Genomic DNA, 12,311 nt, shown 5'->3' with positions numbered 1-12,311 from the left:
GACCATCAGCGGTTTTCCATGTTCTCACGGTAATACACATTTTAGCATGTTCCTGGGCTACTAAGGAGGAAGCTCTCCCAGTTTGTGACTAATAGAGGAATAAGACAGGGAGGGACCCCCTTCGTAGCAATTGAATACATCACTATCTCCAGTAGACATTGCGTATAAACCTCTCCAGATACTGGGGTCAACCGTGCAAACCAGGTCCCTTTTAAATCTTTGAAGCAATCTTTGAAGCAATCTTTGAATTGTTGATTTACCGAGTTACTTTGTTATTGAATTACTGCTCCATATGATTTCGTGTGTACCCTACAAGAGTAGGAAACTTACAAACCATGGGCGACCAAACACCCCACCCCCTCTTCCCTCCCTCTGCTCCCACCCGAACACTCAGTCCATACCCTATTTCCTTCCGTCTTTCCTTTCACTTCTGTTCTATACCTCCTTTCAAAGTGGGGGTGGCCCCCCTCTGCCTCCCCGCCTACCCGCCACCCACTTGGGGCCCCTACGAGCACCCTACCAAAGCTCCTGGCCCAGACGTAGGGACTTCCGTTGCCGATACCTCGACAGCTTTTGGTCATAGACTTCTCATCCTTAGTTGAGAACACATCCCTCTCCGACAATGCAACAACAACTAACCCTGAAATGCCTGTCACTAAATGTTAAAGGCTTAAACCTTCCAGAGAAGAGATCACAGGTACTAACTGCCTTGACGAAACACAGAGCCCACTTTCTGCTCCTACAGGAAATGCACTTCCGCACTAACGCTATCCCCAAGCTAGCGAACCACATTTATAATCGGTCGCTACATTCCACCAATCCAGAGGCTAAAACTAAAGGGGTCTCAATACTTATTGCCAAACATGCTGATTTCCAGCTTAAAGAGTCCAAAATAGATCCGGAGGGGAGATATATCTTTATCAAGGGTACGTACGCGTCAAAACCAATTACACTGGCCAACATTTATTGTCTCAATGAACATCAACTATCTTCTCAGGACCGTATCTGACTTACTATCTTCCTTCCAAGAGGGCATAGTGATTTTGGGGGGAGATTTCAACATTCCAATGAATCCTCTCCTAGACACCTCGACAGGGACGTCCTCACTTCCATACCGGGCGCTTCGCCAAATCAAAATACAACTTCAAACCCTACCTTACACGACACCTGGCGCACCCTATTCCCAACAGTCAAGGACTATACCTTCTTCTCCTCACCGCACCAAAAGTATTCTAGATTAGATTACTTCTTCCTGACCCAACACGACCTGACATACCTCTCCCAAGCATCCATCGAACCAATGTTTTTGTCGGACCACCACCCCATCACAATGACCCTCACCTTCACGGAATCGAACCCCAAATCCAAAATGTGGAGACTGAATCCCTCCCTTCTGAAAGACCCAGCTTTACTGATACAGATACGCTCTCGACTCCAACTTTACTTTAAAGAAAATCGTTCCCCCGACATGTCTCCCATCACACTTTGGGAGGCCCACAAATGTGTCATTAGAGGGAAGCTAATCTCCCTAGCAAAAAAAGTATTTTATGAGTACGATAACAAAAGCGGGAGACTCCTAGCATGTACGATACAGGCAGCCAAATCACAGACGACAATCCATCAGATACGAGACAGCAAAGGTAACCTACTCTCCAGAAGCACAGACATTGCCAAACAATTTGAAATGTTCTATTCCAGACTTTACAATCTGACACGTGACAACACAGGAGCACCTAAGATAGGCAACCGCAATGACAAAATTAAAGACTTCCTATCCCGATACTGCCCTAAACCAATTATGCCTCAGCAAGCACAAGCCATGGAGAGCCCCCTCTCTTCAGAGGAACTCCTCTTGGCAATCAAACAAATGAAAGTGGGGAAGAGCCCAGGACCTGACGGCCTCCCGCTGATATATTACAAAACATTCCATGAAGAACTGAAGCCATCCCTACTACAGACTTTCAACGCTCTAGCAAACCCTAACACTTTGCCGGGTCGACTGATGGAAGCACACATAACGGTTATCCCTAAAACCGGCAAGGATCCAACGCAAGTATCCAACTATAGGCCCATATCAATGCTAAATGTCAATATCAAACTATACGCAAAGATTCTTGCCAACAGACTGCTTCCTCTTATTCCTGGTCTCATACAATCTGATCAAGTGGGCTTCGTCCCCGGTAGGGAAGCCAGGGATAACACTATCTGCACATTGAACTTACATCACTGGCTTACTTCAACACTATCCCATGGATTCTTTCTGTCTCTCGATGCTGAGAAGGCGTTCGACAGGGGGGCCTGGCACTATATGCAGGCTGTGCTGAAGGGAGTGGGACTCCTTCAGCGCATGCGCTCACATATTGACGCCTTGTATGCGAACCCTTCGGCCAAAGTAAAGGTCAATGGCCTCCTGTCGGACACCTTCTCAATCAGCAATGGGACGCGTCAGGGTTGCCCCCTCTCGCCCCTAATTTTCATTCTGTCTCTTGAACCCTTACTGAACAGATTAAGAACCAATCCTGACATTAAAGGGTGCTTTATAGGTGATCGAGAGTTTAAAGTAGAAGCTTTCGCTGACGATATCTTATTGTCACTTCAGTTCCCGCGTATTTCCCTACCTAATCTTCTCAGTGATATGAAGCATTTCAGGGATTTATCAAATTTGAAAATCAATTACTCCAAATCATATGCCCTCATATGCCCTCAATGTCTCACTTCCACCACAAGAAGCTATGCACTGTCAGGAATCCTTTCCATTTAGATGGCAAAAAGATAACATAACCTAGGTATCCAAATTACATGGAAAATGTCAGATTTATATAACCAACGGCATGGATTCCTCTGGAGGATCATTTTACAAACGGCAGGTTGCACTCCTTTCCCTGGCTTACCCCAAGCCATTGGAACCAGACCGTCAAAACACATCCCCTTATCTTCCCCTCACTAGTGGCTTTTAACCAAGCTATACGCCTCGCCAAAGTGTCCTCGCGTCCAGGTCCTCTGACTCCCTTACGCAACAAACCGGATTTTCACCCGGGGGAATCCTCCTCGTTTTTAATAAGGGAATGGCCACATGAGGAGGTATTAGCCCACCACCTCTTCCACAAAGGTCAACCGCGCTCTTATGAAAACTTAGCTGCACTTTTCCCAACTCAGAGCTTCCCTTTCTGGTCTTAGAGACATTTCCTAGCCTCGGAAGCCCCATCCGCTACGTGGTGTAGACAACTTTCCCCATTTGAACGTCTATGTACCAGCAACACTTCTCTGAGACACCTAATCTCAAGCATATATGTAATACTGCAAGACGACTCTGACCAGATACAGGCGATACCCACACTTAGCTCCTGGGAAAAAGACCTACAGATCAACCTCACAAAAGAACAGTGGGAAGACATATTTACTTACACTCATAAAGGTTCAATGAATGTAGCAATACAAGAGAATGGATACAAACTCGCAACCAAGTGGTACAGAACCCCTGCTAGGCTACACCAATTCTCCCCCACGATCCCCAATACTTGCTGGAGATGCAAGTCAGCGGTAGGCTCTATGATACATATTTGGTGGGAGAGAAATGTGTAAAGGGCCAAAAAGGGGCTGGGGAATCACCAACCCCCGGGACTTTAAAGGTATCAAATCACAAATTGACAAAAAATTTTTTTAAATAAAATAATACAATTTTATTCAAATTTATGCAAAAAAATAGTATAGCTTGAACATTCATAAAAACAACAATTTAGTCCATTGATGCATAGACAGGCATTTATCAAAATTGACCAAGATTTCACTTAACCATACAGGGAAAGAGAGAAGAGAAAGCTGCAGTTGTTCAACATGTTTCGCCCAGATCAGAGCTTCTTCAGGAAAATTAATTAGGCAGCCAAAGGGTTTGCACTAAAATGATAAAAGTATAACATGAATGTTACAACAAATAAATGCGTGAAATAAAGTATTATATCATTACAATAATCCAAAACAGGGGAAACAGAAATATGGTAGTTTATGATATTGTTAAGCAATTTATAAATGCATATATTAAGTCCAATATTGGCTACAAAAGCAAATACAGTAAGTTGTAGTGTCTCACCAAAGTTGCCAAAAATTCCATGTATCGGTAATAAATTTTTATAGCAACATTAAATCAAGTTAGGATCGAAAGAACAATTGAATTAGGAAAGATGTATGTCGCCAGTTGGGTCTGTAGAGAGGAATAAAGGCAAGCAATAAATAGTGGGAACATATGGCCCTAGAGACTAGGAGCTGATATTATAGAAAAAATATACTATTGTTATGTAGTCCAGAGACTAGATCTATAGAGTCTATAGCAAGTAGACTTGGCGAGATATCTCTGCCTCGTCCCGGTCTGGCGGAGATATATAGATGACATCTTTCTTATCTGGACGGGGACGGAGGCGGAGCTGTCCACATTTATGCAACTACTTAAGATCAATACATATAATTTAAGATTCACGATGGAAAAAAGTAGGTCCAGTATAACCTTTTTAGACATTCAAATCTACGCTAACGACAAGGGTGAGATTGGTTCCACCCTTTTTAGGAAACCCTCGGCAGCCAACACTGTTTTGCATGCCTCTAGCTCGCATCCAAAACCATTGGTGGCTAGCATCCCTTATAGCCAATATCTCCGTCTTAAGCGAAATTGCAGTAATGAAATCGATTTTGAACATGAGGCCAAGGCACTACAAACTCGTTTACGACTTTGTGGTTACAGTAACAAATGCTTAAAAAGATCATATGCTAGGGCTAAAAAACAGACCAGATCGACTCTTTTGCATGGCAAGAAAATCCCTCAACCAAATGAAGGAGTGAGATTGATCACTCGATATTGTGCCCAACATTCTCAGATACGGGACATTTTGAGTAAATATTGGCATCTTCTGGTAGGCGATCCCAAAATTTCAAAATTTGTGAAGGATTATCCAGAAATAACCTTCAGAAAATCACGATCAATTAAAGATACTCTGGTTAAGAGCCATTATGTCTCTCCAAACTCTACCACCTGCAAACCAACATACGGATCGAGGCCATGCCACAAATGTAGTTTTTGTAGGTATATCCTAGCCTCAGACTCAATCTTGCTACCTAACAAACGACTCTACAAGCCGAGATTTTCAGTCACCTGTACATCAATAGGCATTGTATACATTATGATCTGCGAATGTGGCGCCTACTATGTAGGCAAGACAAAGAGGCCTTTCTTTCACCGCATCAGGGACTATGTCTCCCTGGTGCAGGGAAAGAAAATGGAAACTCCCATCAGTCGCCACATGGGACTATTTCACAATTTTGAAGATAACAAAATGCATTTTTTTGCGTTAGAATATGTCACCCCTGGCGACCGAGGGGGTAACTATAACCAAATTCTTTTACAGCGCGAGGCTCGCTGGATCTTTGACCTCAAGGCCACCAATACACCTGGCCTAAATGAAGCCTTCAGCTTCAAACCGTTCCTTTGAGGATGTATTTAATTACCTTTTTTTTTTTTTTTTTTTATATATTGTGTTTGCTATCTGTAAATCTCTCTAAATTCGCCGATACTCCAGTAATCACTTCACCAATATGGTGTTCAGTACGGGCGCCCCGGGGGATATCAGCGTCTTAATCAGCTCTGTGAATCAATCAGTAGCTTTGACCCGTATGTCCCCCTCTCTCTGGGTTTCTGGCTTCTATGGGTCTCTCTGGTTTTAAGGGACTAACGTAGTGACTTCAAATTCCTGATTTGGGATGTTTTTTTTTTATATGTGTTTTATATGTGCGTGCCGTTCTGCATTAGATGTCTTCTCACTGGCAGACCTATACATAATGCTTTGTAAAACATTGGGTTTACTTTGATGGCGCTTATACTGCGATCCATCTTATGTATATCATCCCCTTTTAATAACTGTTAAATTGTTGCCAACTTAAAACTACTCTCTCTGGACTTGCAAATTGATCCATCCGATGCCCCCAATCGATTTATGCCTTGTCCTTTGTAATTTGCGCTGACATACAACTTTCGTTTAGCTGGAGTGCCTTATGTCACTTCCATCCAACGCCAACAATTTCTGCTATTTATACATTATGGTAGGAGATTTTCCAAAATGGCCGCTATGGTATCATCACGTGACGCGCGCTATGCGCAACACGATGACGCGGTCTCGCGCATGCGCATTAAGTCTCTCAGCCCTAAAGAGAGACCCAGGCAGCCTCTCCCCTCCTCTTTCTCCACCCGCAGCTCGGCAGTGACGTCAGACGCCGCCGAGCTGGAGAGGTTTAAAGCCCCCCATCCCAATCAGTTGCCTCTTGGCAATTGTTGGGACTGGATGCTGCTCTCCGGACTCTCTGTGCAGTTCAAGGGTAAGCTACTGTGCATTTAGCTGCCACCTCTGCAAACTACCTAACTTAGACCTTGCTGGGGATCTTTATATGATAGATCCTACAGTAAGGTCCTGAGGCTCAGACTCTTGCATTAACTATTTAAGCCCTCTCTTGTATCTTTTCTTTTTAGCACCAACTGTCAACTTTCCTTACTGCTACCAAAATATTCCAGCTCTTGAATTACCCTGACATATTCACTGAACCTCTTTTAGAACCTTGAACCAATCTCATTGATTCAATGAAATTACTCAGGTAATAATTACTATAGACTCTATAGATCTAGTCTCTGGACTACATAACAATAGTATCTTTTTTCTATAATATCGGCTCCTAGTCTCTAGGGCCATATGTTCCCACTATTTATTGCTTGCCTTTATTCCTCTCTACAGACCCAACTGGCGACATACATCTTTCCTAATTCAATTGTTCTTTCGATCCTAACTTGATTTAATGTTGCTATGAAAATTTATTACCGATACATGGAATTTTTCGTGACTTTGGTGAGACACTACAACTTACTGTATTTGCTTTTGTAGCCAATATTGGACTTAATATATGCATTTATAAATTGCTTAACAATATCATAAACTACCATATTTTTGTTTCCCCTGTTTTGGATTATTGTAATAATATAATACTTTATTTCACGCATTTATTTGTTGTAACATTCATGTTATACTTTTATAATTTTAGTGCAAACTCTTTGGCTGTCTAATTAATTTTCCTGAAGAAGCCCTGATCTGGGCGAAACATGTTGAATAACTGCAGCTTTCTCTTCTTGCTTTCCCTGTATGGTTAAGTGAAATCTTGGTCAATTTTGATAAATGCCTGTCTATGCATCAATGGACTAAATTGTTGTTTTTATGAATGTTCAAGCTATACTATTTCTCTGCATAAATTTGAATAAAATTGTATTTTATTTTAATTTTTTTTTGTCAATTTGTGATTTGATACCTTTAAAGTCCCGGGGGTTGGTGATTCCCCAGCCCCTTTTTGGCCCTTTACACATTTCTCTCTTTATAAGTACTGGGACGTGGTATCCGTGCTGTTCAGTCTCCTTCTCTCTCATAAAACTTTTTTTATTAATGCCCACATATTTGGTGGGAGTGCCCCTCAATACAACTTTTCTGGCAGGAAGTTCACTCATTTATCTTGCAGGTCACCACTTACACTTTGAACTATAACCCTGCACAGTACCTCCTCCATCATATAACTCTCCGTAGACAGACCTACTACAAATCGTTAGCCATGCATATGATCAATGCAGCCAGACTGTGTATTCCTCCTCACGATCTACTGATGTCCCCTCTATTCGGGAGTGGCTGTCTAGAATCGCTAAGATAGAGGAGATGGAGGAGCTGATTTATACCACTCAAGAACATCTACAGAAATTTTCGGCAATCTGGGCATGCTGGAAACACTTTCAAACCACAGACAAATACAAGGCATTCTTCCCCCCCTCAATCAGGGATGCATAATTCACTAAACTAAAGGGTGCGTTGATGGCAGGGGGGGGCATGGCGCCCACCTCCCTTCCTCTTCCCTCCTTATACTTCTACTTTCTCTATCCTTTCCTCCCCCAACCCCTCCCTTCCCCACTCCTTCCCACCCATCCAACTAAACAGTGAACCCTCCCCAAGGATATTCAACCGACCTTTCACCACACAGAGCTGCACTTAAGAAGCCGTCTTCATGCCCACACTATCCTTAGAGCAAGGATTAACACCTTTTTCAGAACCCAAGTTAGATGTGATGATAATGGTCTCACGGGTTGGGCACTCATATTTACCTGGCACGCCGTGAGTGCACCTCCTCTAATATTTTTTTATTACATCGGTTATACAGTACGTTTGTTGTTAAGCTATGACTATCTTTATATAGCTGTGTCCTAGTAACCACGGCCAATGTAACTTTGTTATAATGACACCTGCTCCGCGATACAAGAGAGTCGTGGCAGCACTTTCTGTATGTGATTTTTACCTGTTGCACATGTCTGTATAATGTGAATTGTTTAATAAAATAATTTATGGTAAAAAAAAAAAAAAAATTGTGCTGACTGAATTATAAAATAATGTTGAATTATGTATCAATATTGTTGGATAAAAAACTGAAAATAAGGCTTCCTTGCAAAGAAAATAATGAATACTTACCTGTCTGCATCCAATCTTTATTCTCTTAAAGAGCTACTGTAGTGGTGGATGCCTGGTCCCTTTCTACCAACCGTGATTTGGTCTGATGTCCCCGATGTAATTATAGGGCATAACAGTAATGTAGGAGCTGACATATCGAACCACATCGCTCAGCAGGATGTAGCGCTAAGGCAAGGCCAGCTTCCTCTTTTGGCTAGGATACATGCCGCTATCTTAGAGGCCTTCAAGGTATTCCTGGTTGTGTGTGACCCGAGGCCTAGTAGCACAACTTGCTCATCTCACTTTACACTTGTGTTATTCACAGATTCCTTCTAATAGCATTACCTTTCCTCAGAACAACCTTCTTAGTCCATAGGATGTTTAACACGGTTCCTCCATACACTTACAAATTTAGTGGTGCCTTTGGCATTCACAGTACAGTCACACTTCCCGTAGGCCTGGCCATAAATGGGACTATCAACCCTAAATTTCCCACAGAGGGTCACAGGACAGATACCTGCCAGCCCTCACTAGCAGCAGACTCTACAAGGGTGCAAACACACCGTTAATTCTTCACAGCAAATTCATCTCAGCTAGTCCCTGCCGAACTAGCCGAATTTCAAGCCATGCATGGCTGGCTTTAGACTTCTCCCCCTCCTCCTGTATATTCTCGACACGTTGGACAGGGGAAGCCCCCAGAAATTGGCAGCAAAGAGGGCAGGAGATTAACTTAAGGAGGCTAACACTTTGCTACATGGGGACCAGGCATCTAACACTCCCGGAAGTGTCAGATGCTATAGATACTTTAACCACTGTAGTTCTTTAAGAGAGGGAAGATCTGTAACAAATGGATAAGTATTAGTTTTTTTGTTTTTTTTTCACAGAGTGGCTATGACACAGCAGTATAAATGTATTTGCCATATCAATCAATCAGGTTTCATCTCTTACTGATCTATCTGTGATAAATTATTGATGTGATTTGTTGCTATGGTTTAACATGGCTTTAATAGTTTGCATGTCACTACTATTTTAAAATCTTAGCCCTTGTACACACTGTCGGAGATTCCGACAACCAAATCCGTCTGATTTTGTCCTGTTGCATACACACAGTCAGACAAAGTTGTCGGAAAATCCGACGTGATTACGTTATTTCGTTACGATGGGACTACATTCACGCTAGTAGCCAAATGCTTTGGTGTAGGAATTTGATCTGAACATGCGTGGCACTTTGTCCGATCGGAATTCTCTACACATGATCGGAGTATGTCCGATCGGAGCATTTTGTCATAAAAGTTTAACAACAAGTTGGAAAACAGTCCGATGTAGACCACACACAGTCGGAATATCCGACAAAACGGTCCGATCGGACACATTCCGTCGGAATCTCCGACCGTGTGTACAAGGGCTTAGATCTCTTTCACACTAGGGAACTTTGCAGGTGCTACAGCTCTAAAAATAGCGCCTGAAAAGCACCCTGAAACAGCCGATGCAGTCCCTCTAATGTGAAAGCCCCGAGGGCTTTCATACTGGAGCGGTGCACTGGCAGGACGCTGAAAAAAATTCTGCTAGCAGCATCTCTGGAGCAGTGAAGGAGCAGTGTATACACTGCTCCTAAACTGCTCCTGCCTATTGAAATCAATGGGGCAGTGTGGCTATACCACCAGCATAACGCTGCTGCAGCGGTGCTTTGCGGGCGCTTTGCGGGCGCTTTGCGGGCGCTTTGCGGGCGCTTTTAACCCTTTTTCTGGTGCTAGTGGAGGTTAAAACTGCCCCGCTAGTGGCTGAATACCACCATTCAAACGTCAGTAAAGTGGTGCTGAAAATAGCTCCATTTTACCACTGACGCCGCCCCCACCCCAGTGTGAAAGTGGCCTTAGGCTCCTTGCACACATCTGACCAAGTAATCTTTTTTAGATCTAGATAAAAAAATATGTAATGCAAGGGCCTGCCTGATTGAATACATAGTGATTGGACGCAGCTAGGTTGTCATATTACACTGACTTAGTAAATCTAAAGTCAACTGTACAAAGATGGTATGGCCAGAGTACAAAGTAGAGTAAAGTAGAGTCAAATGTATGGTGATCTTAAAAATAAACAATGTACAGTTACATTGCAAGACCAAACATTCAATGGACTGTGTAGAACAAAATGTAGATTGCGACGATAAGGCTACTTTCACACTGAGGCACTTTACAGGTACTACAGTGCTAAAAATAGCGCCTGTATAGCACCTGTAAAGCGCCTCTCCTGTGTCTCCAGTGTGAAAGCCTGTGGGCTTGCAGGACGGTCAAAAAAGTCCTGCAAGCCACATCTTTGCAGCACTATAGGAGCGGTGTATTCACCATTCCTAAAACGCCCCTTCCCATTGAAAACAGTGGGGCAGCGGCGCAAACCCATCAGCGGGGGTTAAAACCACTGTGTTAGCGGCCGAATATCGCCTCTAAAATGATGGTAAATATAGCGCCACTTTACCATGGAAGCCTACCCGCCCTAGTCTGAAAGTAGCCTAAATATTTTTTTTAAAAGTGTCTCCTACTACTTTTTGCTTACAAGAGGCTTCTTACTTTAACATTATCAGGCTTATTAACAGGAAACAATCTTTTATAAACCTCTGCATCGCTTGATACACCATAGTAGTACGATCAGTAATTATGAGCAGCAGAATAGTATTTAATTAGCACTGTGTCTATATTATAATGGAATATCTCAGGTGCATGTTATACATGTTATGTTATCCTAAGGGGACACCCATGGTTCTGTGCATCTTTTATGTTTAGAATTTAGGTCCACTTGAAATAAATGAACAATTTTTTTTTTAAGAACTATCAGACACATTTTTTTGATTGTTAATTGCTGTGTAAAGTTCATATTATGTTAATATGTGTTTATCAGTAAAAGTCTCTGTCTTCAGCAGATATCAACAGTCTCCTCAGCAGGACATGAGTATGCAAAAAATTCTGAAAATTAAGTAAAATCTTAGGAAATAGGAAATGACTAGCCGCATGTTTCACAACGTGACCGTTCTGGTTCTGTTATGTCAGCTAGTCGGCTAAGCAAGGGCTTAGCCAATGTGTGGTTGGCTTGATCCAGCTGATATCTTTTGCCATTGAATTTAATTGAAACACTTAGAAAACTGCTCTGTGTATGGCAATCATAGGGCAGCTACCAGCACCTTGAGCTTTTCAGTGGCATGTAGCATGGCCTCAGAACCCTACTGCTTTTCCATTGGATACCACAGTTAAATAAAGCCAAAGGCATCCCAATACTTTTGCAGAGTACTAAAGCTGTCTTATCAGGCTGCTAGCACTTTGCAAACTTGGCAATATTCAGACAAAAATAAGGTTTCCTTATTGTACTTGCCTGCTCCAGCTTAGAAGACTGCACTGGGTCACTGGAGGTAATGCTGTCCAAATGTGCAAATCGCATAAGGTGTTTGAAGGATGTTGGTTTTCAGAATGTGCTATGCGTTTTTCTGTTCTGCGCTGCTTATAAACTTGGGTTTTCTCAGCTTCTCAGCTTACAAGCTTCAAATAAATACTGATACAAGTGGCGGTCAGTGCTATCAGTAATTTTATTTGTGTAATAACAGCAAAGTGTAGTAACCCAGTACAATCAGTCAACAAACGATGAGAGCTGATTCACCACTGATCTGATCTCAATAAACTGAATTCAGACTAGTTGCTAGTCTTTGGTATACCCTGGCAGTTGACCCCTACAGTTGAGTTCCCAAGTCAGTTTATCTATTTTAGATATTATAAGGAGGTGTCTTTTTTCTGTTGTATTTTGTTTCTTCAAAATGTAATA

At 42.4% G+C, this 12,311-nt stretch overlaps 1 protein-coding gene across 1 annotated transcript in view; it reads left to right on the top strand.

Annotated features, from left to right (window-relative positions):
* The window catches only part of PLXNC1 (plexin C1), a 160,330-nt gene that overhangs the window by 95,101 nt on the left and 52,918 nt on the right, over window positions 1-12,311 (top strand). The gene's annotated exons all lie outside the window — the stretch shown is intronic.

The sequence above is a fragment of the Lithobates pipiens genome, unplaced genomic scaffold, assembly GCF_037356315.1.
Source record: "Lithobates pipiens isolate NorthernLeopardFrog02 unplaced genomic scaffold, aLitPip1_a1.2 Scaffold_8, whole genome shotgun sequence".
Classification (NCBI taxonomy): Eukaryota; Metazoa; Chordata; class Amphibia; order Anura; family Ranidae; genus Lithobates; species Lithobates pipiens.
Note: the sequence above shows the minus strand (reverse complement) of the source record. Positions and strands in the feature narration are given on the sequence as shown.